The following is a 23,887-nucleotide window of genomic DNA, read 5'->3' on the forward strand; positions in this document are numbered from 1 at the left end:
AAAAGTAACCCATTCTCAGGCCAGGTGGCACCCTTAAAAATGGCCATATTAAAAGAGTCACCATCTAAATGACACTACTTTCTAGGTACTTAAAAATATTCCAGATCAAAGACATGTTCTCTGTATGCCTAGCATGGGGCATAAGCTCTCACCAGTGAGCTACATTGCTGAGAGGCTTTCTGGATCTCTGTTACTATGAATGAAGGTCAAACATTTTCTTGGGACCTTATAATGAGGTTAGAAAGTTTAGATCTAGCCTTAATGTTCTCATCTATAAAATGAGGATTACGATATCTGCTCAAGTTGCTTCTGAAAGGATAAGTTTTCTAAAAACTTCCAATTTAGGAGATAAAGGAAGTGTGTTGTTCAAGTAAGCATTCAGTACATGGTGGTGGTTCACCTCGTGATGCAAAAATAAGAGTCCTACACTCCTCGGGATCACACATTCAGGTAATTGCTCATGAATGGTGACTCATCCAAGGAGATTTTGGAAAAGATAGATGATAAAATATAAACAAATGCATATACAGTATATAATACATCTGACAATGATTTTTGCCTGAAGAAAAAAGCAGATGTGGTAGGAGAGACACGAGCTCTCATTTTAGTCATGATGAACAGAGAAGGCTTTTCTGTGCAGAGGACATTTGAACAGAGGCAAAAAAAAAAAAAAAAAAAGTGAAAGAGTGAACATGCTAATAGCTAATGGGAGAGTATTCCAGATAAAGGGAAAAAAAAAATCACTGGGGAGAGAATACACTTGGTTGTGCAATAAGCAAGAAGACAATGTATGGTTAAAGAAGAATAGAGTTAATGTGAAGAAACAAATTAGAATATACTTAGAAGTCAAAAAGTATTAAGGCTTGGAGTCCATGGTTAAGACTTTGGATGTTATTCTACGTGTAATAGGAGACACTAGATCCTTTTGTTCAGACACGACGTGAACTGATTTGTCTTTGACCCGTGAAGTTAGAGCAGGGATATTTAACTGTTGGATGGGACTGTAAGGTCAAGGCAAGTGTTTTTGCCCTGTCTAGATGCAAATTGGGCAGAAAATGGAATAAATAGTTGGCTTGCATATAAGCTCTGAGTCTAGTTGCTGCATATTTATCCAGGGAACCTCTAAAGAGAAGGTATTAAAAAGGTAGTAGAGGAATTTAAGCCCTGACTCCTACCTTTTGGAGATAGTATCTGTAACTTCAGGGCACCATCTTCAGGGGCTACCATTCTACTATGCGTAGGAGTGGATTTATGGATCTATTTCCCATAAAGTCAGCACCATTGCTAGAAATGCCATTTGCCTTTATTCTCCAGTAATCATGTGTGGCCACAAACACCGGTAGTCACACATGCTCCTCATTAAAGAAGAAATATTCAGAGGTCAACTTTTGTCATTATTGTCTCTGCAACATACAGATGGAGAACAGCATGGTGTATGCGAGGAAACAAAATATTTAAAATCTGAAGTTAGGGGAGGAATTGGGGTTTGTTTTCATTTGTGAAATTGTGAAATATTCCATTTTATAGAATTGTGTTGTTCAGAAGTCCTGTCAGACATGAAGGAAAATTATTGGAATTGATCTCAGCAAAGACGTTTCATTGGCAAAGCTCTGTGAATATGAAGACACAAGCACTTGCTTATTTAATAAGCAAGATATGGAAATATGTGATCACAGCTAGTCGGGAGACTATACATATGGAAGCAAGTTGACTAGGAAGGTATAAGAAAGAGATATAAAAATAGATGTGGATATAAAATACATATATGTGCATGAAAAATCACAGAAAAGTAAACTTGACAATCTCACCATAAACTAGCATAGAAACACCTACCGTAGGCAAGTTAGAATGGTAAACAGTAAACATTGTGGACAGAAATTCTGAATGACTTCTGAAAACTCTAATTTAAACTCTGGTTATCCCACCTACCATAGAATGTCTAGCGTTTCCTAAACGTCTTTATTAAATATTTGTTATCAGATTTAGCATCATGTCTTATTTGGGGCAGTATTCTCTAGACAGGTCGGGAAATGGGGTTAAGGCTGGTGGCATGTTAAACTCTAGCTACTTTGGCAAAACTTCACTGTGAAGAGGGCACAGCACCTGCCTGCTCTGGTCTTCTGACCTCTGGCTAATGAGATTTATCAAATATATACGTGACGGTGAAAGCCCTGCAGAGTAATAAAAAGAAAATGCATAGTTCTGAATTGAAAATAAACATTCCTGCATGCATTGCAAACAGTAGGCTCTACTCACAGGTCTGTTTATTTTAGCTGTTACTATTGCAACACTCGAAATGTGGCTAGTCCGTATGAAGATGTTCTGTAACTCGAAAGTATAAATAGCACGTGATTTAGAAGACGAAATACCAAAAAAAAAAAAAAAAAAAAAGAAAAAAAAGAATGTAAGGTATCTCATTAATAATTTGATACTGATTATATGTGAAATGATACTATGGGTGTTTTTGTATAAATAAAATATAATTTGCAAAATTTAGTTTAACTCTATTTACATTTCATATGCAACTGAAAAAGTTTAAGATTTCATATTAGCAGAAGAGATGTGGGGAATGGGAAAAATGAGTGAAGGGGAGTGGGAGATACAGGTGTTTAGTTATGAACTAAGTCCCAGAACTAAAAGGGCACAGCATCAGGAATGCGGTCAGTAATAGCTTTGTAGGGTGACAAATGGAAGCTATACTTGTGTGTAGCATAATATATAAAGAAATCTAATCACTGTGTTGTACACCAGAAACTAACATTGTGTGTCAACTGTTCTCAAATACAAAATTTTAAAATGATAATGAAATTGGGTATTAACCAGTGTTTGTGGCTTTCATCAGAGTTCTACTGGATAAGGTCGTATTAGAACTTTAATGGACAAGGATCCAGTTTGGCCAATGCAATATGCATCAGGAAAAAAAAAAGTATTAAGGCTTGAATGAGAAGAGAATTATTTTGGTGTCCAATCGGAGTCTGAACCGAAGCTAAGTAATTTAAGAGCCACCTGATGATCATGGATCTTCTATTTAAGGTCTCTGAGGTTCAGAGATTTTTAATCTATAAATAAATAAAAATAATATTAGAGGCTTAAGGTTATGAAAAATGTACTTAGCACGGTCCCTGGTTCATAGAGAGCGTGAGGAAGATTTATTTTTTTTCTTCCAGCACTAGAAAAGAAAAACTGAACTTCGCTCACTCCTCCTCCAATAACTAGCTTTATGTTGGCAGGCTTATCTGTTCCTTTCTGTCAGCTCCAGTTAATTCAGACATAAAACAGGTATGGTAATGTGATTGTTTTGAACATTGGTATCAGTACAAATTGATTTTCTGAGTTCTTTTCACTCTAAGTATTCAAATATTAAATTACTGTATTCTCAATGACTCAAAAATATCAAAAATAAAAAAAAAAAATCATCCCAAGAATTCTGGGATTCTCTTCAGGACTTGGATTTTTTAAAATTGAAGTTAAACTTTACAAAAAGAACATAATCAGTAAGGTTAATATATTTGACATCACTAAAATGGTGTCTAATGTATTTTATCTTCAAGTATCTTTTATTCGAATTAAAATACCTCCTCTTTAATTTTAAAAGCTTTTGTAAAGCGGCAAGTTTTCTCCACATTGGAGAAAAACGTTGTCTCCCTTAAAGAAACATAGTGTCACCTCTTTAAGAAGCCACTTTGACCTTCCTAAAAGTAGAGAGATTTTTCTCCAATGACTATTTCCCATTCTTCCATAGCAACCCTGTCTCCACTACAAAGGGCAAAACTTGCCTAATGTCAAGTTTTGTTTGGTCAACAGGCAACTTGAGTTAACAACCAACTTGTACCAACTCTGACCTTTACTTTTTCATAGAAATTTAGATATTTCCTTTCCATTTAAGTGTAGATTGCTCTCCCTTTTTTTTTTTTCCTTTGTAAAGCATTATTGTCTGAACATGAGGAAAAGAAAAAGCAGTTCCCCTAGGTGTGACTCCTTTTATTCCCAATTAACGTGGGAAGTGGGGAGTGGCAAGAGATGGTCCTAGGGGAAAAGAAAAATGAAACAGGCAACCTGGACCCTGGGCAAATAGAGTAGAGGCATTTGCCAGGGACAGACCCCTCACCTACGCTGTAAGCAGGACGTCCCTGGTTGAGAATTGCTTATAGCAACGATGACAGCTCCACGAATCTCTGTGCTTAGGAGGTGATAGCCTGGAGAATGTCATATAACACGAAGATAAACAATGTAGATGTTACCTAGCTTAAATGCTCCCTGCTGGGTGAGATAACAAGCATATCTTACAGAAACTTTATTTATGTAACATATGTAAATAGGTGTACGTTATACATATGTCATATATTATTCTGAGATAGCACGTATCCAATGTGGAAGAAAAACCTTTGATGAGCCACACCAATCATTCCAGACCCCTTCCCACTTTATATGTGCTTATTTGCTTAATTAAAAAAAAAATTAGTAACATTTGATACTGGCTAAGATTCAGATCTCTGACTTAAGAATCAGATCCCTTGGGGGACACCTGGGTGGCTCAGTGGTTGAGCATCTGCCTTGGGCTCAGGGCATGACCCCAGGGTCCCGGGATCGAGTCCCACATTGGGCTCCCTGCATGGAGCCTGCTTCTCCCTCTGTCTGTGTCTCTGCCTCTCTCTCTCTCTCTCTCTCTCTCTCTGTGTGTCTCTCATGAATAAATAAATAAAATCTTTAAAAAAAGAAAGTCAGGTTGCTGGTTTTAGCTCACAATACATTATGAAGAAGCTTGTATTTCCATTATTTTGTCTTATGTATATGAACAGGAAAATAAAAGTGAACCTTTTCCACAAACTTAATCAGATCAGCACTGGATTTTAATGATGCCTTATTTCTGCTTTGTAACAAAAAGGGCACTATCTCTATTTCCTGGAGGAGAAAAGGTTAAAAAAAAAATATGACTCCACAGCTCTAACCTGAGCCTGTCGTCATGATTGCATAAAATGAGTTATGTGCTTCTTTAAATAATCTGCTATGAAATACCATTTCCACCCATGTACTTTGCTCCTCACTTCCTGTCCTCATCCAATGTATGTGATATGTAGGGGCCCTTGGTGTGAAAACATAAGAATGAATGCATTTTATTTGATTATTTTCAAAATTTTCAGTGTAAGAGAAAATGGTAGCTAAGATTTAAGATAGAAATGATTACAAAAGTAACATGACAATTCACCCGGGTGGCTCAGTCGGTTGAACGTCTGGCACTGTTGATTTTGCCTCAGATCATGGTCTCAGGGTGGTGAGATTGAGCCCTGTGTGGGGCTCTGCACTCAGCAGAGAATCTGCTTGAGATTTATCTCTTCTTCTCCCTCTGCTTCTCTCCCAGCTCTCTCTCTCTCTCTCTCTGTCTCACTCTCAAATAAACAAATAAAATTTTAAAGGAAAAAAAAATAACATGACACATAAGCCCATGTTGAGGAAATATTGTGGTCAGGAGAACAATGCCTATCTCTACTACTATCCTTTTGCCAGCAAAGACATGTAGGGCAGTGAGCTCTGTGTTCTCAAAGATCTTCCTGTTTTTGATCATGTATGTGGAGTATGTGTCCCCTTCTAGAGTATGTTAATAGCTTTTATCAATAATCATAAGATCTATAATCCAATATGGGTATACAGTCACTCTACTTGGATGGCAAAGAAAGAAGTATTGGGGGTAGTGGGAAAGTAGGTGGGACCAGAACTCATCAACATGGATCAAGACTGGTACCTAAGAAGACTAGCCAATAAAGAACAGAGAAAAAATAGCCCCTAATAACAAGGAAGGGTTTTTTTTTTCTTCCTTCAGTCCTCCCTTTCTCTTTCCTCTTTCTTTCCTTCTTTCTTTCTTTCTTTTTCTTTCTTTCTTTCTTTCTTTCTTTCTTTCTTTCTTTCTTTCTTTCTTTTTCTTTCTTTCTTTCTTTCTTTCTTTCTTTCTTTTTCTTTCTTTCTTTCTTTCTTTCTTTCTTTCTTTCTTTCTTCTTTCTTTCTTTCTTTTTCTTTCTTTCTCTTTCTTTCTTTCTTTCTTTCTTTCTTTCTTTCTTTCTTTCTTTCTTTCTTTCTTTCTTTCCTTTCTTTCTTTCTTCTTTCTTTCTCCTTCCTTTCATTGTTCCCCTCTTCCTTCTCTCCCCTTCCTTCCTTCTTATCTTCTTAAACTAACAATGTAAAAACAAGTTTGGGAAACTAGTGAATTCTTATCCCATTTATAATTTTTTTTTTAATCATGATCAGTCCCATTGCCATGTTTTGCTTGGATCTGTGCTGTCTTTGTATCTCTTCTTTAACAATGTATTTTGGATGGTTATTACTTTTTTATATTAATTTTCAAAAGCCTCATTTTGCTCAAATATGTTAGATATAATGACATCTTTTTGTCTCAACTCTCCTGCTCCCCGATTATTATTCCTCTTTCCTTGAAATATTTTCTCTATTCCTTACTCAAATCCTATGCTTTCTTCAAGCTCTAATTCATAATGTAGCACTTCCATGAATCTTTCTAGAGAAGTTCCAACATTCCTAGAGGAGTTCTAAACTTAAAACTTTTAGGGAAATACAAAAGGGTTCTTTGAGAATGACTTATCTTGCAATATGTTATGAGAACTCAACTTCTCAATTTAGTTTGCTATAAGTAACACATGCAAAACCATAAACTTCGTGAGTGTAGGTATTTTTACTCTTTTCTCCACTCCATTTTCTTCGTACCCAGAATAATCCTGGCATGAGGAAAAAGTTTAGTAAATATTTGTTGGGGGAATGAATGAATTAAACTCATTATAAAAGATGATTCATATATCAGCTTTCCAGTTCTGCCAAGCGTATTGGAGGAATGGTTGGCAATAACCTTTAATCTGCAGGGCTGTGAGGGAATGACCACTATTTTGTGAATCATCTCATGGTCCTGTTTTATCTTCTTGGTATTTATGATAATGTGCTATAATGTCTCCTCTTTGCTTCAGAGTCTCTTATTACTAAATTTAGACTTTATTTATGCAATTTCTCCAAATGTATTTTCTTACTGCCTTTTAGGAATGGCTTTACTTCCATCCAATATGATATTTAAATTGATTGCATGATGCTATAATTCTAACTCTTCAGAATTGGAGTTCTCTGCAACAGTATTTGTATTGCCATCAAATTCAGAATTCTTTTGTAACTTGGGACAAAGAATACACTTTAGAAACCAGAATCACTTCCTTCTTGGAGTGAGTCTTGAAAATAGATCTTCTTTGGAGTAGCGTCATGGCACTACTTCTGGTTTAACAGCATTAAATATGAGTTCTAGTCCAATAACTCTGGGTTGCTCTAAACCCAAATGCATGTGCTCAGCAGACCATGCACATCATATATGAACATGGAAGGCACAGAAACAATACTGATGGACCAGTTGCTTTTAAATAGCACAAAGTAAATTTGATTATATCCGTCCATTGCTTAAAACCCTCTATGATCTTACCCTCACCTCCCCAGTGCCAAAAACAACAAAAAACACAGCTTATTATAGTGCACCTCACGGTCTTCTGTGGCCCCAGAAAAACTGTTCTTACCCACCTCTCTCACCTCCTCTTCTACTGTGTTCCCTTTGTGGAGTCTACAACAGCCATATGGGCCCTCTCCACACTGATCTTTGAAAATGCCTGGAAATTTCCATCTCAAGGTCTTAGCCTCTACACTCATTATTCGTTTGCCTGAAATACTCTTCGCATGGCTGACTTTTTCTCCTCATTTACATCAAATGTTGCCTCTTTGAGGAGGCCTCTCAGAATCAATCTGTATGACATTTCTTCTGTGATTACTATTTATACCATTACTGTTTCATTTGCTTCATATCACTTATCTCTGATATTATCTTGGCTACTTTTTTTGCCTTTTAATTGCCTGTATCCCCTCACTAAAATCCAGTGAAGGACCTTAACTTTAATTATGTCAGAAAAACTGGATTCAGCTGCTGATTTGGGAAGGTACTGCCAGGATGAAGAAGTGTTGCTGGGTCTGCTCATGGGAACAGAAAGAAAAAAAAAATGAATTTGATTCATTTTTCTTCTACTTTTTAAAAACGTACATAAATCAGAAACAAGATAGTATTAAAAAGTTTATAGGAGAAGGCACCTTTTTTTTTTTTTCCCACAAACCCTTTTACCCCTTGAAAAGTCTTAATTTCCTTGTCATAATGGTACTTTGGCATGTTAAAGGATGTGTCTGCATTAGTTAGCTGTTTTAACAAAATTCCCTAGACCAAATGACTTACAAACAACAGACATTTCTTTCTCCCAGTTCTGGGGCCTGGGAGTCCAAGAATAAAGTACTGGAAGATTTGATGTCTGGTGAGGTCCTGTGTCTGGGTGCACAGCCATTTCTTGCCGTGTCCTCACATGGGGGCAAGTGAGCTCCCTGGAACCTTTCCTTATAAGGTCACTAGTCCTATTCATGAGGGCTCTGTTCTCATAACCTAATTATCTCCCAAAAGTTCCCATCCCCAGATACTATCACGCTGGGGATGAGGTTTCAAATAAGAATTTTAGGGGGACACAAACATTCATGCTTTAGTAGGATGTTAGCTACTTCCTACAGTCGTTACTACTGTGTTATCCTCATGTTCTCTCTTTTTGGCTTTTTAGTTATCTGGTTAATAATTTTATAGCTAGTTAACAATACACAAAAATCTCTCTTAAAGTAACTGATTCAATTTCTGTCTCTGAGTGGACTCTCCTCATCAATATCTATATTTACATTTCAAGATGAAGATAGAGAGGAAGATATGGAGATTTACATGGAGATTTACATATATTCCCTAGTTGGATTGGTTGATATCTAGCATCTAGCCTAGAATATTCTTGTTTTTGTTTTTTATAGCTCCTTTATCTTTTTTTTTTTTTTTTTAGATTTTATTTATTTATTCACGATAGACATAGAGAGAGAGAGAGAGAGAGAGGCAGAGACACAGGCAGAGGGAGAAGCAGGTTCCATGTAGGGAACCTGACGCGGGACTCAATCCTGGGGCTTCAGGATTGCGCCCTGGGCCAAAGGCAGATGCTAAACCACTGAGCCACCCAGGGATCCCCTAGCTCCTTCATCTTAGGTTAACTGACAGTTTGTATTCTATTGTAAGTCAACTTTCTTATAGATAGAAAATAATACTAGTGTTTGCTTTTGCAAATTGTGTTACCCTTAGAATTCCCAAATATGATTACTGACTTAAGTTCTAAAAAGAAATATTTTATACAGTCGGTATCTTGCCCCCACAAGTCACTGAGTACCAACAGACTGTAGTTGTCCTTACTGAGAAGGCTTTTGTTCTTCTGACATTGAAAAGATGATGTTGGAATATATGATGCCAGGATTTTAAATTATGTCCTTGAGATTGGTAGCTCAATATATGAACATTACTTTCCCATCTCCAGAAAAGATATCCAGCCACAAAAAACACATGCTTGCAGGGAGGTAGTAAATAGACTCCTACATTCTGAAGGGATTTTCTAGTGTTACATCACAATTCCTTTTTAACAGGAAACTCTCCAGAGAGAGGATTTATGGTAACTTTAAGGATAGAAAAGGGCTATCTTGTCTCAGAGAGCACGGAATAAGAACAGTATAGGGAAATACTTAAATTCCAAATGGTAAGAAGTGAATAGTGACAGAAAAAAGATCATTCTGAGTCAAATAATTCAGAAGAAAATGGAAGAAGAGAGAAGAATGAACATAGCAAAAATAAGCCGTTGCTTGTTTTCCAAATTTATGGGACACAAAAGGGAGAATTCTAGTGAAAATGCAGGCTATATGTGAATGCTTTAGTCTTTTCTTGTTGTTCGATTTGCCTTTTTTTTTTTTTTGTAAATGAGATTAATTCTCTAAGTCTAAGAAGTACTTTCTTGTGCCTTTGGCTATTTTCCTAATTCGGAGTTATTTTAAGTGACTGTACTGAGGTTTGAGAACAGTTATTTAAGGTAAAAGTTCAACCCCACTCTCTCCAGGGAAAACAGTTTAGATAGATCACTCGGTAATTTAGGAGAAAAAGATCTCTTTTCTTGCTAATTTTGTTGATTTGATTCCCTATGCAGGTTTAACAATTTATTAGGATAAACAAATGCAATTCAGCATTATTCTCAAAAAGAACCCTTAACATGCCACAGAATCATGATGACAAAAGAATTTTTTTTTTTTTAGTTAAAAAGCTTTGCAGGGGTAAAAGGGTTCACACACACCCACCCACACACACAAAATCCACAAAGCTTTTGAATGATGCTGTTTCTGATTTATGTATTTTTTAAAAAGTATAAGAAAACGGAATCAAATTCAATTTTTTCTCAAGATACAAAATAAGTATATCACCTACTTGGATGCCTAGTGTATGCCTGGGAATCAAATTAATCATTCTCATGAGGATTAAAAAATAACCTCTGCCATGCATTTAATTCCTAAATCTCTGATTTAGGACACTGACTTGTGTTTTTAAATGCCCTTAATGACACATCATTTAACTTTTCAGAGATTAACTTAATCTATCTTTTTGTAAAAATGAAAATAGCAAAGAAAGTCATTAGTGTTCAAATTTCAGAGTGTAGTGTATCTACCCCAAAGTATGATTATTTCACCAGGGGATTTAAACCAGCAATCAAGGTTGTATTGTATGTAGAGAAGGAATAGCAGTATAACAATTGGGGGAAAAGTAGAAGTTGAGAAATTGCCCTTTGGGTAAAATGTACGTGGGGAAACAGCATGATTTATTGCCACATATGTAGTATTAGCATGTATGTGAGTATAACAAATTAAACTTATGTTTCTACTAATAAGTAAACTAGCAAAATGACAGTATCCAGAGAACAAGTCTCTAAGAAAATCTACCTGATAGTTTTGTGGTTTCTAAATTAGCCTTTAAAATTTTAATGACGATGTCATAGAAGGAACATCATATTTCAAAGCTTTGGAAATACAATGCAACTTTAGAAATACCACAAGCTTTCTAAGAAATTCTTTGCTCTCTGTAAATAAGTATTTCAAAAGTTCTGTTAGGAAAGCATTTTTGAGATTTCTACTTGTTGGCAGAGTATATATTGCTGTGTTGCCCCAAAGGACTCATCTATCCTAAAACACCTTTAAATAAAAATTATTGGATTCAAATTAAAATTTGTTTGATGTTTTTGCTGTGAATTACTCCCAATCTACTTGAAATTTATTTTTCCTTTCAGTTTAAAATACCATGTCTTTGGGAAAAAAAAAATGTTTTCTACCTTTTAAATCAAAACTTTGGATTGCATTACAGGAAAAACAAATCTTGTAACAGAGGCAAAGTAAGGTTGAATAGCAAATAAATTAGATTCAGCCTTGAGATAACAGAAATAGCTGTAATCAGAAGATATGTTTTATTATTACAGATGGAGATAATGGTGAGAAAAGTGTGGGAGAATGCCTAAGGCTTATTTTAAGACTATTGTAACAATATATTACCTACATGGCTTATTTTCATATATGTATTTTTTAGAAGTGCCTTTTTCTAGAATTTATTTTATGCAAATTTCATCATTACAGAAGTAAGATTAAAATTGACAAGCACTGTTGAGTGCTTTTGATGTAAAATGTCCATAAGGCCATATGCTCTATTCAGAGGGATAACCAAACCAAATAATTTAATTCCTGTCTTCAAGAAGCTTATAATCTCTTCTGAAAATAGTATGTGCCAGAGGGGGAAAAATGAGGTATATTTAGTATCAAATGATTCAGTAACAGATTTATAAATTCAAAAAGAATAAATATTAAAAAAAATAAACGTGCCATTGGACACTGAGGAATCAAGTCTGTGAAATCTTTCAGGGAGGATGAATACTGAGTTTTAATAGAAAATAGGTGAGAGTATGTTATAGAATAAAGGGAAAAATTTGATTTAAATTTTTTATTCTGGCTCAGGGTGATTAAATTTGACAATCTGAACTGATGGCCTAATTTAGAAAATTTGTATAACATGTCTAGACCTTATTTTTCTTATATATTAAATGAAATACCACACACACACACACACACACACACACACACACACACATAGCATTAGTCAGGGAAACAAAACCAATAGGAGGCATTTATTATTTATTTATTTATTTATTTATTTATTTATTTATTTATTATTTATTTATTTACCTATTATGAGGAATTGAGTCATGTGACTATGGAGGCTGAGCTACCCCATGATCTGCCATCTGCAAGCTAGAGACCCAGGAAAGATAAGGATGTAATTCAACCCCAGTCTAATGACCAGAGAAGTAGGGGAAGAGATGAAGCAAATCCCAGAGGAGAGTTTTTGGAGGTGAAATGGGTGAGGCAGGAAGAAAAGAAATGACTTCTTTCCTGTTCCACCTTTTTCTATTCAAGCCCACAGTAGATTAGATGGTGTTTGGCCATATAGCAGACTGCAATCTACTTTACTGAACCCACCAAATCAAATGCTAATCTTGTCCAGAGAATCCCTCACAGAATACCCTGAAATATTTAATCTGATTACTCATTGCCCACTGAAGTTAACACGTAAAATTAGCCACTGGACTTAGCATTCTTAGATAAAATACAAGATTTTTTTGTTTGAAAGATTGATTGATTTCAGAGAGAGAGAGAACGCACATGTGAGTGGGGTGGGGGGCAAAGGGAGAGGGAGAGAAAGAATCCTAGAGCAGACTCCACACTGAGTGGGGAGCCTGATACCAGGATCAATCCTAGAACCCTGTGGTCATGACCTGAGCCGAGATCAAGAATCAGTCTCTTAACTCACTGAGCCACCCAGGTGCCTCTAAAATACACGATTTTTATTTGCTAAGTCCGGCAACCCTGACTGGACTAGATCCTTCATTGATTTCACAGAAGTCTACAAAGGAACTGTGTTTGAAACCTTATCAGTTCCTTTCAAATGATGTTGAAAATCTGAATTTTACTTTTTAAAAAAAGGTTATGAAGTGAGAAATGTTATATCCCTCCCACCAATTACTTTGAGATGTTATGACAGCAAGAGCAGAGTGAAGAAATTCAGCTGAAAGGTATATAAAACAGATGGCAAGGTCTGTGCATCCATAGTAATAATACTAGTTTTATGGCTCTTTCAATTAGTGCAGATGAGAAAGCCACCATTAGAAATCATGGGATATTATATGATTGACCATGCATGCTTAGGTACGTGTGTAGGTCTCTACGTAACAGTAGACTTCTCAGTGTTACTGCCATAGAATATGTTTGTGACCTAAGAGCTGTTTAATCACCTGGAGCTGAAACCTATGGAACAATCTGCAAGGAATACGTATTTATTTTGTTTTTTAAGTAGTGTCTCATTTTGGTGCCAGAACCTTCTTCTTTCCTCTGGGAATAGATCATAGCCCTTTTAATTATTTAATATGCCTTTTATTATCAGACATAAAAATTTATTTTTTATTGGTGCACAGTTCTATGAATTTTAATGGGTGTGTAGATGTATTTAATCACCAAAATAATCAGGGGACAGAGCAGTCCTAGCCGTTCCTCCAAACTCCCTCATCCTTTCTGTAAGAGTCAAACTCAACCTCTCTCTCCCCCAATTCCAACCCAACTCCTAGCACCACTGATCTTTTCTCTCTAATCTCCATAGTTTGGTCTTTTCAAGAATGGAATCAGATGGTATGGGAACATTTTGAGATTGGCTTCCTTCGCTCAGCATACTGACTTTGGGAGTTACCTTAGTTATTGTATCAGCGTTTTTTTCCTTTTCATTGCATGACTGTACCATTGTTTGTTTACCATTCACCTGGTGATAGATATTTGGTCTTTTCCAGTTTAGGGTGATTAAGAATAGAGCCACTATACATATCTGTGTGCAGTTCTTTGTAGCTGCATAAATTTTTATTTCTCTAGGGCAAGTCATCACAATGGGATTAGATGGGTCATATGATAAGCAAATGTTTACTGCCAAACCATTTTCCAGGGCATTTCCTGAAAAGCATTTTGCTTTTCCATTAACAATATATGCGTTCTGGTTTCTCTGCATCCTTACTAGCACTCAATATTACCAGTATTTTTTTTTTTAACTTAGTCATTTCTAATAGATGTGTAGCTGTATCTTATTGTATTTTTAATTTGCATTTTCCTAATAATTGATAATATTGAACATCTTATGTATGTGTTTTTTCATTTGCATATGCTAAAGTACTTGAAGTATCTTGCCTAGATTTTAGTGAGCTGTGTCCCTACAATTGAATTTTACTATTATGGATAAAAATCCTTTGGTGAATATGTGATTTGTAAACATTTTCTTCCAGTCTATTTATGTTTTCATTCAATAAGCAATTTTTATATACATACAATTTTATATGTATATCACAATGTTATGTATAGATATTTCAATGTTATCTCTATCTATACAAACTGTATCTGAATTTTGGGGGGATTCTGAATAAAATTGCATTAAATCTATATATTACTTGAGGAAAATTGATATTATTACTATGTTGACTCTTCTAATCCATTAATATTATATATCTCTTAATGTATTTGACTCTTAATTGATTTATTTCAAGTTTTATAGTTTTCAGCCACAGATCCTGTATATATTTGTCACATTGATAATTTAATATCACAATTTTTTGGTATTTATAATTGAGAATTTAATTTGAGTTTCAATTATACTTTTTACTTCATTTATTTCCATAATTTTATAAATTTTTACATATGATAATAAAAGAAATTTACTTCTTTTTGCTGTTGATCTTATATCCTGCAAAGATGCTAATTCATTTATTATTTCTAGGAATATTTTTTGTGGTTTTCTTGGAATCTGACGTGTACATCATAATGTTGTCTATAAATAAGAATAAACTTACTCTTTCCTTCTAATCATGAGGCCTTTTTATTTCTCTCAACACCAGCTGGGACTTCCAGTATGATGTTGAATAGGCGTAGACAGAGTGGAGAACATCTTTGCCCGTTCCTGACCTTAGTAAGGAAGCATTCATCTTTAAACAATATATTACCTGTAAGCTTTTGTACTTGTCCTTTATCAAATTCAGAATTCTTTTCCAGTCCTAATTTACTTAGAGTTTTTATCATAAAAGGAAGCGTTGAGGTCTTTAACTATAATTGTAGATATTTATATCTTTCCTTTCAGTTCTCTAAGTCATTGTTTCATGTATTTTGAAGGTCTGTTGTTACAAAGATACACATTTAGAATTGTTATATCTTCTTAGTGAATTAACCCTGGTCATGTATAAGTGTTGAATTGCTTCTCTCTTGTTGCTTTCAACATTCTGCCTTTGTCTTTGTCTTTTAACAGTTTGATTTGATATTTCTTCACTTCCTGCTTGAGAGGAGCCTCAAGTTTAACTCAAGGTGAGGTGAGGGCTTCAGGCCTTCTCAGATCTTTTCTGCAGATGCATTTAGACCTGAGAATGTTCTCCTATGCATGCACCTGGTCTTACAGATTCCTAGGTGTATGTTGGAGCTACAAAGCCACTTTGGTCATCTCATTCTCCAGTTTTTACTTTAAAGCTTTTTTGGGGTTACCTATCCTGTGCTCCAACTGTTATCCACTTCCTCAAGCAGCCATGAATTCCATTAATTGCATCTAATTGCTTTCAACAAATGCCCCTGGAGAAAAGACTGGTCACACTAGGAGATCTGAGTCAGGTCAAATAAAAACAAACTCACAAATGGGGACTTCCAGTGTATCATCTGACAGGACAAATGATGACATTTTCTGGGAATGAGGTGGGGAAGGTGCTCCAGCCTATTTCTCCCTCCTCGGTGTTTGCTAGGATGCTGGTTTTCATTGTGACTGCAGCTGTCAGTTCTCAAGACAACAGCCACACTGGAGAGGTGATTGGGAAGAGGGAAAGTTAAAATACCACAACAGTTGCTGTTCTCAATGAGAGTCCACTGTTTTTCCTGAATAAATATTCCCTGAATTGCTACAGCTTTTGGCTAATTTTTAGCATTCTGTAAACTAATTATTACAGGTTTGTCACTTTCCTGGCTATTACGAAGATATAATTTGTAGAGATCTTTATTTTGCCATTTTTACTGATGTCACCTCAAACTTTTTTTTTATTAGTATTTGCATGGTATAATTTCATCCATCTTTTTATGTTTACCCAACTTATATCATTATATTTAAAGTGAGTTTGATGTAGATTGCATATATTTAACCTATGGCTTTTAATCCATTCTAACAATCTATGTCTTTTAATTGGTTTGTTTAGAACATTTGCTTTTATTATTAATCTACTTGAAATTAAACCTACCGTTTTATTTGTTTTCTAAATGTTCTTTCTGTATTCTGAAACTTTTCCCCATTTATTGTGTCTTTGCATGTTATTTAAACATTATATAGGATTGCAATGTTTTTTTTTTTTTTTACTGAGTTTCTTTGTATATTTGCATCTATGTGGGTGTGTGTTGAGTTTCACACTCACCTCAAACTGAATACAGAAAACTTATCACAATATATAAGTGTCTTTTTCCCTTTACCTTTATGCTATAATTATATATATATATATATATTATATATATATTCACACATATACATACACACTATCAATGGTCAAATGTCTTATTAAAAATTTAAGAGAAGAACAATATTTTATATTATCTATAACCTTACTATTTGTGATACTTGTTTTCTTTTTTATGTTCCAGATTTTCTTCTGTTATCTTTTTCCTTCTTTACCAATACTTAAAGAGGTTTAGTATTAGTTTAGTTTTCCTTTATCTGAGAATACTTAAAGAGGTTTAGTATTAGTTTAGTTTTCCTTTATCTGAGAATGGTCTTATTTTATCTTCCTTCATGAATGATATTTTTACTGGCTATAGAATTCTCAGTTGACAGGTGTGTTTTGTTTTTAGCACTTTAAAAATATTGTTTCACTTCTTTCTGGCCCTCATGTTTTCCAATGAGAAGCCTGTAATTATCTGTATTATTATTTTCCCAATGGATAATGCCATTTTTCTCTGACTGTTTCAAAGTTTTTATTCTGTTTCAGCAGTTTTATTACATTTCTGGGAATATATCTTTTTTTATTTCTCCTGTTTAGGCTTTCATTACCTCGTGAAACCTATCTGCAGGTTTAAATCTTGCACTAAACTTTGGAATATTTAATCATTATTTCTTTAAATAATCTTTTAGCATCACATTCTTTTCCTCTCCCTTTTCTGGAATTCTGATGACAGGCATATCAGATTTTTCAGAAATTGTTCAATTTTTTCTGTGATTTTTTTCATTTGTTCATACTGGATGATTTCTACTGATACATCATCAAGCTCACTGGCTCATCTCTAATGCATTCAGATATTTAGATCTTCTATTTATTTATATATTTCTGAGGTTTTCTATTTTACCATTGACTTTAAGATATTTGTAATTGGACTTTGTTGGAGTACTTTTATAGTAGCTGTTTTAAAACTTTTGTAGCTAGATTCCAAAATTTATTTCATTTCAGCATTGATATCTGCTGATTGTCTTTTCCCATATGAGTGGTGATTGTCCTGGTTCTCCACATACAAATGATTTTGGATTGTACCTGGAACCTTCAACTATTATGTTACAAGTTTCTGAGACTTTCTTAAATCCTGTAGAGAATACTGATTTTTTTTTTTTTTAAGCAAATTGATATGGTTAGTTTAAGGCTACAAGTTCTAAACTGCCTTCTATGGGCAGTGGTTCCAATTTCAGAATAATTTTCTAATCTTTTCAAATTTCTAATCTTTTCAAGTGTGGGGCACTTGAGTGTCTCAGTCAGTCAAGCATCTGCCTTCCACTCAGGTCAGGATCTCAGGGTCCTGGGATTGAGCTCACTTCATGATCTCAGGGTCCTGGGATCAAGCCCCACATGGATCTCCATGTGGGGCTCTCAGCAGGGAATCTGCTTCTCACTTTCCTCCCTCTGTGCACTCTCTCTCTCTCTGTCTCAAATAAATAATAAAACAAAATCTTAAAAAAAAAAACAGAAACTTTTCAAATTCTGTTTGGAGTTGTCTCAAGTGTCTGTCACCTATTGGCCTATCTGAGCCTGAGTTCCGGTTTGTTATTGACTACACATATGTTTTTATGCCTACTAGAATTAGTTTCATTTGTTTTCAGCTTGCAGGTGAGCCCAGGGGTTTAGAAAGAACTTTACAGGATTCCTTTTCTGAGTTCTTCCCTCATTGTGATCTCCTCAATACTCTCTAGGTGTCTGGGGTCCCTTGTTTGGTCCTCTGACCAGTAATCTGGGGATTTGATTGTACTGTTCTACTGTGCCCATTCAGGGCTGTGACCATTTCTGGGTTCAAGCAGCTAGAGGAGAGAGAGAGAGAAAATCTGAAAGCATCAGAGGTGTACTACCTCCTTGGGAATCAAAGTCCCCTTAATCAGAGAAGATTCCCCTCCTTCTGAGTTGTGGGCCCACCTGGGCCTCCTTCACTGCCACTGTTACTGTCATCAATGGATTGCTTGGGACTGGTGCACAATAGAATAATGATTTTTTTTTTTTTTAATGGAAGAAAGAAAAGACAAAACAAAACCAAGGGATATCTACACTCTTCTGAATTTTAGACACCCCCTTTCTTACTTATCAAACCAGAACTTAGAAGCCTTCTGCTGGAGCCTCCCGCTGTCTACAGCCTAGTGTTCACTTCTAGGTTTGGATTGCATTAAGATCAGGTTAAGGGATACCAGAAGAAAAAAAAATGTAAACTCACTGTCAGTTCTTTAATATTTCAATTTCCCCCTAATCTTCCTGGTACTCTTTACTTTGTAGGATTATCAATAGTAGTTCCATACATTCTGTGCAGGCTTTATGGTTCCAGTCTATGTCATATTTTGGGTATGTACAGCACCTTACCTAGAACAAGAACCCAAATAGACTCTGCTTTAATACAATTGTATCACTGTATAATCTTTAGATATTTACTGAGAGACAACATAATGATCTTTATGTACATTAGTTTCTAAGCCAGACTGCCTTAGTTCAAATGCTAACTCCAGCACATATTAGCTTTGGACCATGTACAGATTATTTGAACTCTTTCTGCTTGTCTTCTTATCTCTTTAAAGGCAGCAATGATAATAAGGGTATTTCCCTTTCAGTTCGTTATTTAGTTAATATTTGTGAATACTTAGAATAGTTCTTGGCACATGGGGAGAGAAGCTTTGCCGCTATAATTTTAAATAAATATACAGTTTTTGTGCCATCTTTGTTGTACAATCTCAATACTACTAATAAATAGTAGAAATATGAGGATATATAATAAATTACCTTGTTCATTTCAGACTTTGTAAAAAATGCAGATTATCTCTTTCTAGTTTAGGTTGCCACTTTCCCTTTTATCCCCACTCTTTCTTTCAGTATATTTTATCAGATTGTCCTGTGAAGATGCAGTGTTCATGACCTGGTCTGACCACTGTAGCAATTAAATCACATAATCAGAAAACTAATTTTATAGCACTTTGAGAGGGTTATTAATTGTTGATGTATATATTTTGGAGAAAGTCAAATATTGGGCAAAGGGCATATGCTGATAGTCATGCATCAGCCAGGATTTAAAGGGAAATTTAAAACCACACTTCCTCAGGATGAAGATAACAATCAGACGACTGATGCTATAATGTGGGGAGGGAAAAAAAAAAAAAAAAAAACAGACCATCTCTCACTACTCAGGGTAGGTCACTAAAGAGCCTGCTTTAGAGGTTGCAGAGAATTATTACCAGATTTTTTCCCAATAATATCCACAAAAACTTAAGTTAAAAATTAAAATGGAACACACTTCTGTATTTGATGCCTAGACAAAACAAGAACATAACATAATTTTATTTGAAGGATATTCTTAATGATGTCTAGCCTAGAGGAAAGTTTATAGTGGTCTTAGAAAAGTTAATAGATTCTGATCAAAAGTCAGACCCTCTGCATGTATGTGTGTATGTGTACATACGTATGTATGTGTGTGTGTGTACATGTATAAACATTACTAGTTGAACGTGTCTGCTGATGTTTGCTTTGGAGCAGTTTGCTGTCCAATGAGATGAAATGGATTAAAAATAACTATTTATTTATGTACTTTCTTAAGATTAAAGGAACTTTATTATATAAGAACAATGTTCCAGGCAATAGCTATAAGACATTTCTAATGAAAGGCATAATCATGTTTTCTATACCTGAAATGCCAGTTTTCTAGTAACTGCTATATATAAACACTGTAAAATGAGGTTATGAGTGGTTAACAATCATTAAATTGTATAATATATCAACAAATTTGATACCTGAAAGTTTTAATTTAAAATAAGAAACAAAAACCTTCTGGATTCAAGTGTTTGAAAACTGGACCCAAACTGGCTTAAGCAGAAAGGAAATTTTGGGTTCTCACGCAACAGAATGTCCAGAGGCAAGGCTGATTTTTGGCATGACCAGAATCAGAGCTTCATGATATCAAGGCTAGAGCTCTTTTATTCTTGGCCTTTGTCTGGAGGTCTCAGGCTCTGTATGGAAGAAGCAGTGGGTATGAGAAGGTGGGATGGCAGGAGGGGGCACAAGTGGAGCCATCTACCCCCTAAGCGGGAAGATTATTCTATCATTGTCATTGTTCAAAATTTTTGGCCAATTGTGATTATGACAAACATTCTTTTAGTAGGTTTTAGTATTAATTTTAAGTCTCTACATACAATGCATACCCCATTGCCTGCATACAGGGTGAGAACTACTCACCTCATCATTCCCACATTATATGGAGGGAGGGGAGATGATGGGTGGCAGCAATTCCATCCTCTATCATCTTTCAAGAAGGAAGACACCTGCTTCTCTCTCAGGGATCTCAGAAAACTCCTCCACTGTGTCAATCCCGCTGACTTGGAATCTCCACATCTTTGAACCAATGCCTGTGGCTGGGGAATGCTCCTCAGTGATTGGCTTAAGCCAATCAGGGCATATGCTAACTCTATCCATACCACAGTAGTAAGAGTACCCAAGGGGTACCTTCCCAAAGGATATTTCGTGTTGTCTTTTACCCAAAGAAGGATGAATGCTGGACAAATTCTCTTTAGATTTCTTATGTACTTTATCCATGTGATGATTTGATAAATGGTGGAAGTATTGATTATTATTGTGGCTAGAGTTTCAAGGGGGGATTTTTGAAGCTCCTTCATTTTACCATGACACTGAAGGATCACTCATTTGAACCACACTTCTGTCAACAGAAACAGAGACAAAACAACACAGTCCTCAGAACATCTATGCTAACTCTATGGCTAACCACATGCATAGAATTTTCAGTGAGATCCACGTTTGCATCTGTATTTGGTTAAATATATGAACTTCTGTTCCTTGTTTATTTGTCTTGACAGGTTGAATAGGCAACCATAAAACACAATTGAATACACCCTTGAGAAGTAATGACTTAACTGTAGCCTTTTGTATGTATCCTGTCAAGGTATCCATCTTTTTTTCCATATGGGTTTCTGCAGAAAAAAAACAAAAGAATTGTACAGTATTTACCATTTTACTACTTGGTTAATTCTAACAAGACTGATTTGCTAGTTATGGACTGTATTACAAATTGACAAACTATCATCCACAAATTGAACCTACCCCACTGCTTGTTTTTGTAAATCAAGTCTTATTGAAACATAGCCCATTCATTTGCTCATTGTCTATGGTTGCTTTTGCCCTACATTGGCTTGGAAAGTCTAAACTATCTACAATCTTGCCTCTTACAGAAAAAGTTTTCCGACACCTTAGCTATACTAATGGCTTACATTTATTAAGCATTTGCCATTTGCCAGGCACTGAGGTGAAAGCCTTACTCCAATCGTTCTAGAGATGAAAAAAGAAAATGAATTACAAGAGCAAATAAGTGCGGTGTCCGATAATCAGCATGCACAGAGAGATGACTGGAAACCAGATTTTTTTTTTTTAAACAAGTCACCTAACTGCAACTTCATATTCTGAAAGTTTTCTAATTTCTAATATCTGTGTCAGATAACGAGCTTAGGAAGTGTGGAGTAAGGTAAAGAGCTTTTGAATTGAGGAAACAGAAACTGAGGCTCTAGGCTTGGTCTTGTCATTCATTAGCTCTAAGGATAAAGAAATCACTTTGAATTTCCTGAAATCAGCTTTTCCCTGAGTCAAAAAAAAAGCAGTAGTGTGAGGTGACCACTGAGGCTCCTTTCAGTTCTAAATATCTAAGATGCCAAACTATCAAAAAGAAGAAACACTCTCCTATTTCTACAGAATAAAGTAGACTTAATTCAATCTAAACAAAATTAGATCAAAAAAGTCTATATGAAGGAAATAATTACATATCAAGGAAGAACATCAACTGAAATTTAACTGGCTCTGTTATGGATGTTGGTTATTTGGTAAGTTGACATAAAAACAGGTCTGAACAATTGATTTGGGAGCAAAATGAGGACTGATGTTAAAATTATATAATGTAAATATTTAATAAAAATAGTTCTTTACACCTGTACTCCTCTACCCTTACAGGATTCTACATATGATCAGAGATATTTGTTTACGTTTTAAAATCATATGACATGAACAATTCAGCTAATTGTCTACAGGGTTAAATTACAGAATGAAATTCCTCCTTAAAATAATGTAGACATTATTTGCAGAATGAAAAGTCCTCTGGTTTAGCTCCCAGGCTTCCGGGAAGTCTGTGCAACTACAAGAGAGTACACTTTTCATATAATGTAAACTGGTCTTTTCCTTTGAGGGGCATGAAAAAGTTTGCCCCCACACCATCCACATTACCTCTTAAAGCTTCTCGTACTCTATAGCTAACTGCAATAAATGTTGAGCAGAATTGTCGGCATAGATAGTAACCAACTAATGACGAGGGCCACAAATTGGAGGAATTTCATATAGGGATTCATCTTAATTTATCAAAGGCTATGTATACAGGTGAGAGAAACCACAGAGATATAGAGAAACATGAGTCTCTCTGTGGCATACGAAAATCTATCAGCTAATCGGACTGGAGGAAACATCCCTGTGTCAGTGATATAAAGGGGAGGTGTTAAATGACAGCTTTAAAGACAGTGACAGTATTAGGGAACCAGCCCTCCTGCTGTTTGCACATCAAATTGGCACCGTGAAATTTGCAGAGCTCCTGCAGTGGTGTTTGGTTAAGGTTCATATGTGCAGAGAGATGACACATTTTGTTTCTAAGACGTAGACCTTTGAGTGTGTGTGTGTGTGTGTGTGTGTGCATTACACATGTGAATGCTTGTGTAGATGAATGTGCCATCTATTTTTCAGACATACAAGACTCAAGAGACACATGATTTAAAAATCTAGAAAGGTAGGGGTGGATGGCTCAGTTGGTTAAGCTTATGATTCTTGGCTTTGGCTCAGGTCATGATCTCAGGGTCATGAGATGGAGCCCCGTATTGGCCTCTGTGCTCACTGGGGAGTCTGCCTGAGATTCTCTCCCTCTGTAGCACCTCCTTCCCCCTAATACTCTCCCTCTCTCTCTCTCAAATAAGTAAAAAAAAAAAATCTATAAAAAATAAAAATTGGAAATCTAGAAAAGTAAAACTGAAAAATGTGTGTACACATTAGTCTTCTGAACCCTGCTTAACCTCACTATGCAGAAATCATCATAGAAACTCCTAGTGAAAAAAAGACCTGCGGGCCATATTCTTTGGTAAAAGCTGACTCCTTATCTCTATTTACCCTGCTTAAAAATTGGATTTATTTAAAGGCTAAACCTATTTTAATATAGTGGTGGTTGCACAAGTCTGCGTGGAATGGATCAAGTGTGTGTGTGTGTGCATGTGTGTGTATGTGTGTGTGTGTGTATCTCCAAGGGACACACAGAATCACAGTGCAATGGCTGAGATCAGATCAGCTTGTACAGTTCAGATCAAATGACATGACTGGAAATAAATGACAATTCTAAAGTCATTAAT

At 35.5% G+C, this 23,887-nt stretch overlaps 1 long non-coding RNA gene across 16 annotated transcripts in view; it reads left to right on the forward strand.

Annotated features, from left to right (window-relative positions):
- The window catches only part of LOC140611963 (uncharacterized), a 157,786-nt gene that overhangs the window by 58,557 nt on the left and 75,342 nt on the right, over positions 1-23,887 (forward strand). For 7 of the 16 annotated variants that reach the window (XR_012013293.1, XR_012013294.1, XR_012013291.1 and 4 more), the window contains 2 exons: positions 14,877-14,983; positions 15,281-15,336. The exons of 2 other annotated variants lie outside the window; for them this stretch is intronic. This is a non-coding gene — a long non-coding RNA (uncharacterized lncRNA). Of the gene's footprint in view, positions 1-14,876; positions 14,984-15,280; positions 15,337-15,761; positions 15,916-21,316; positions 23,358-23,887 lie in introns of those variants that run through there. 7 more of the 16 variants (XR_012013286.1, XR_012013289.1, XR_012013287.1 and 4 more) reach the window with 5 other exon arrangements.

The sequence above is a fragment of the Canis lupus genome, chromosome 20, assembly GCF_048164855.1.
Source record: "Canis lupus baileyi chromosome 20, mCanLup2.hap1, whole genome shotgun sequence".
Lineage (NCBI taxonomy): Eukaryota > Metazoa > Chordata > Mammalia > Carnivora > Canidae > Canis > Canis lupus.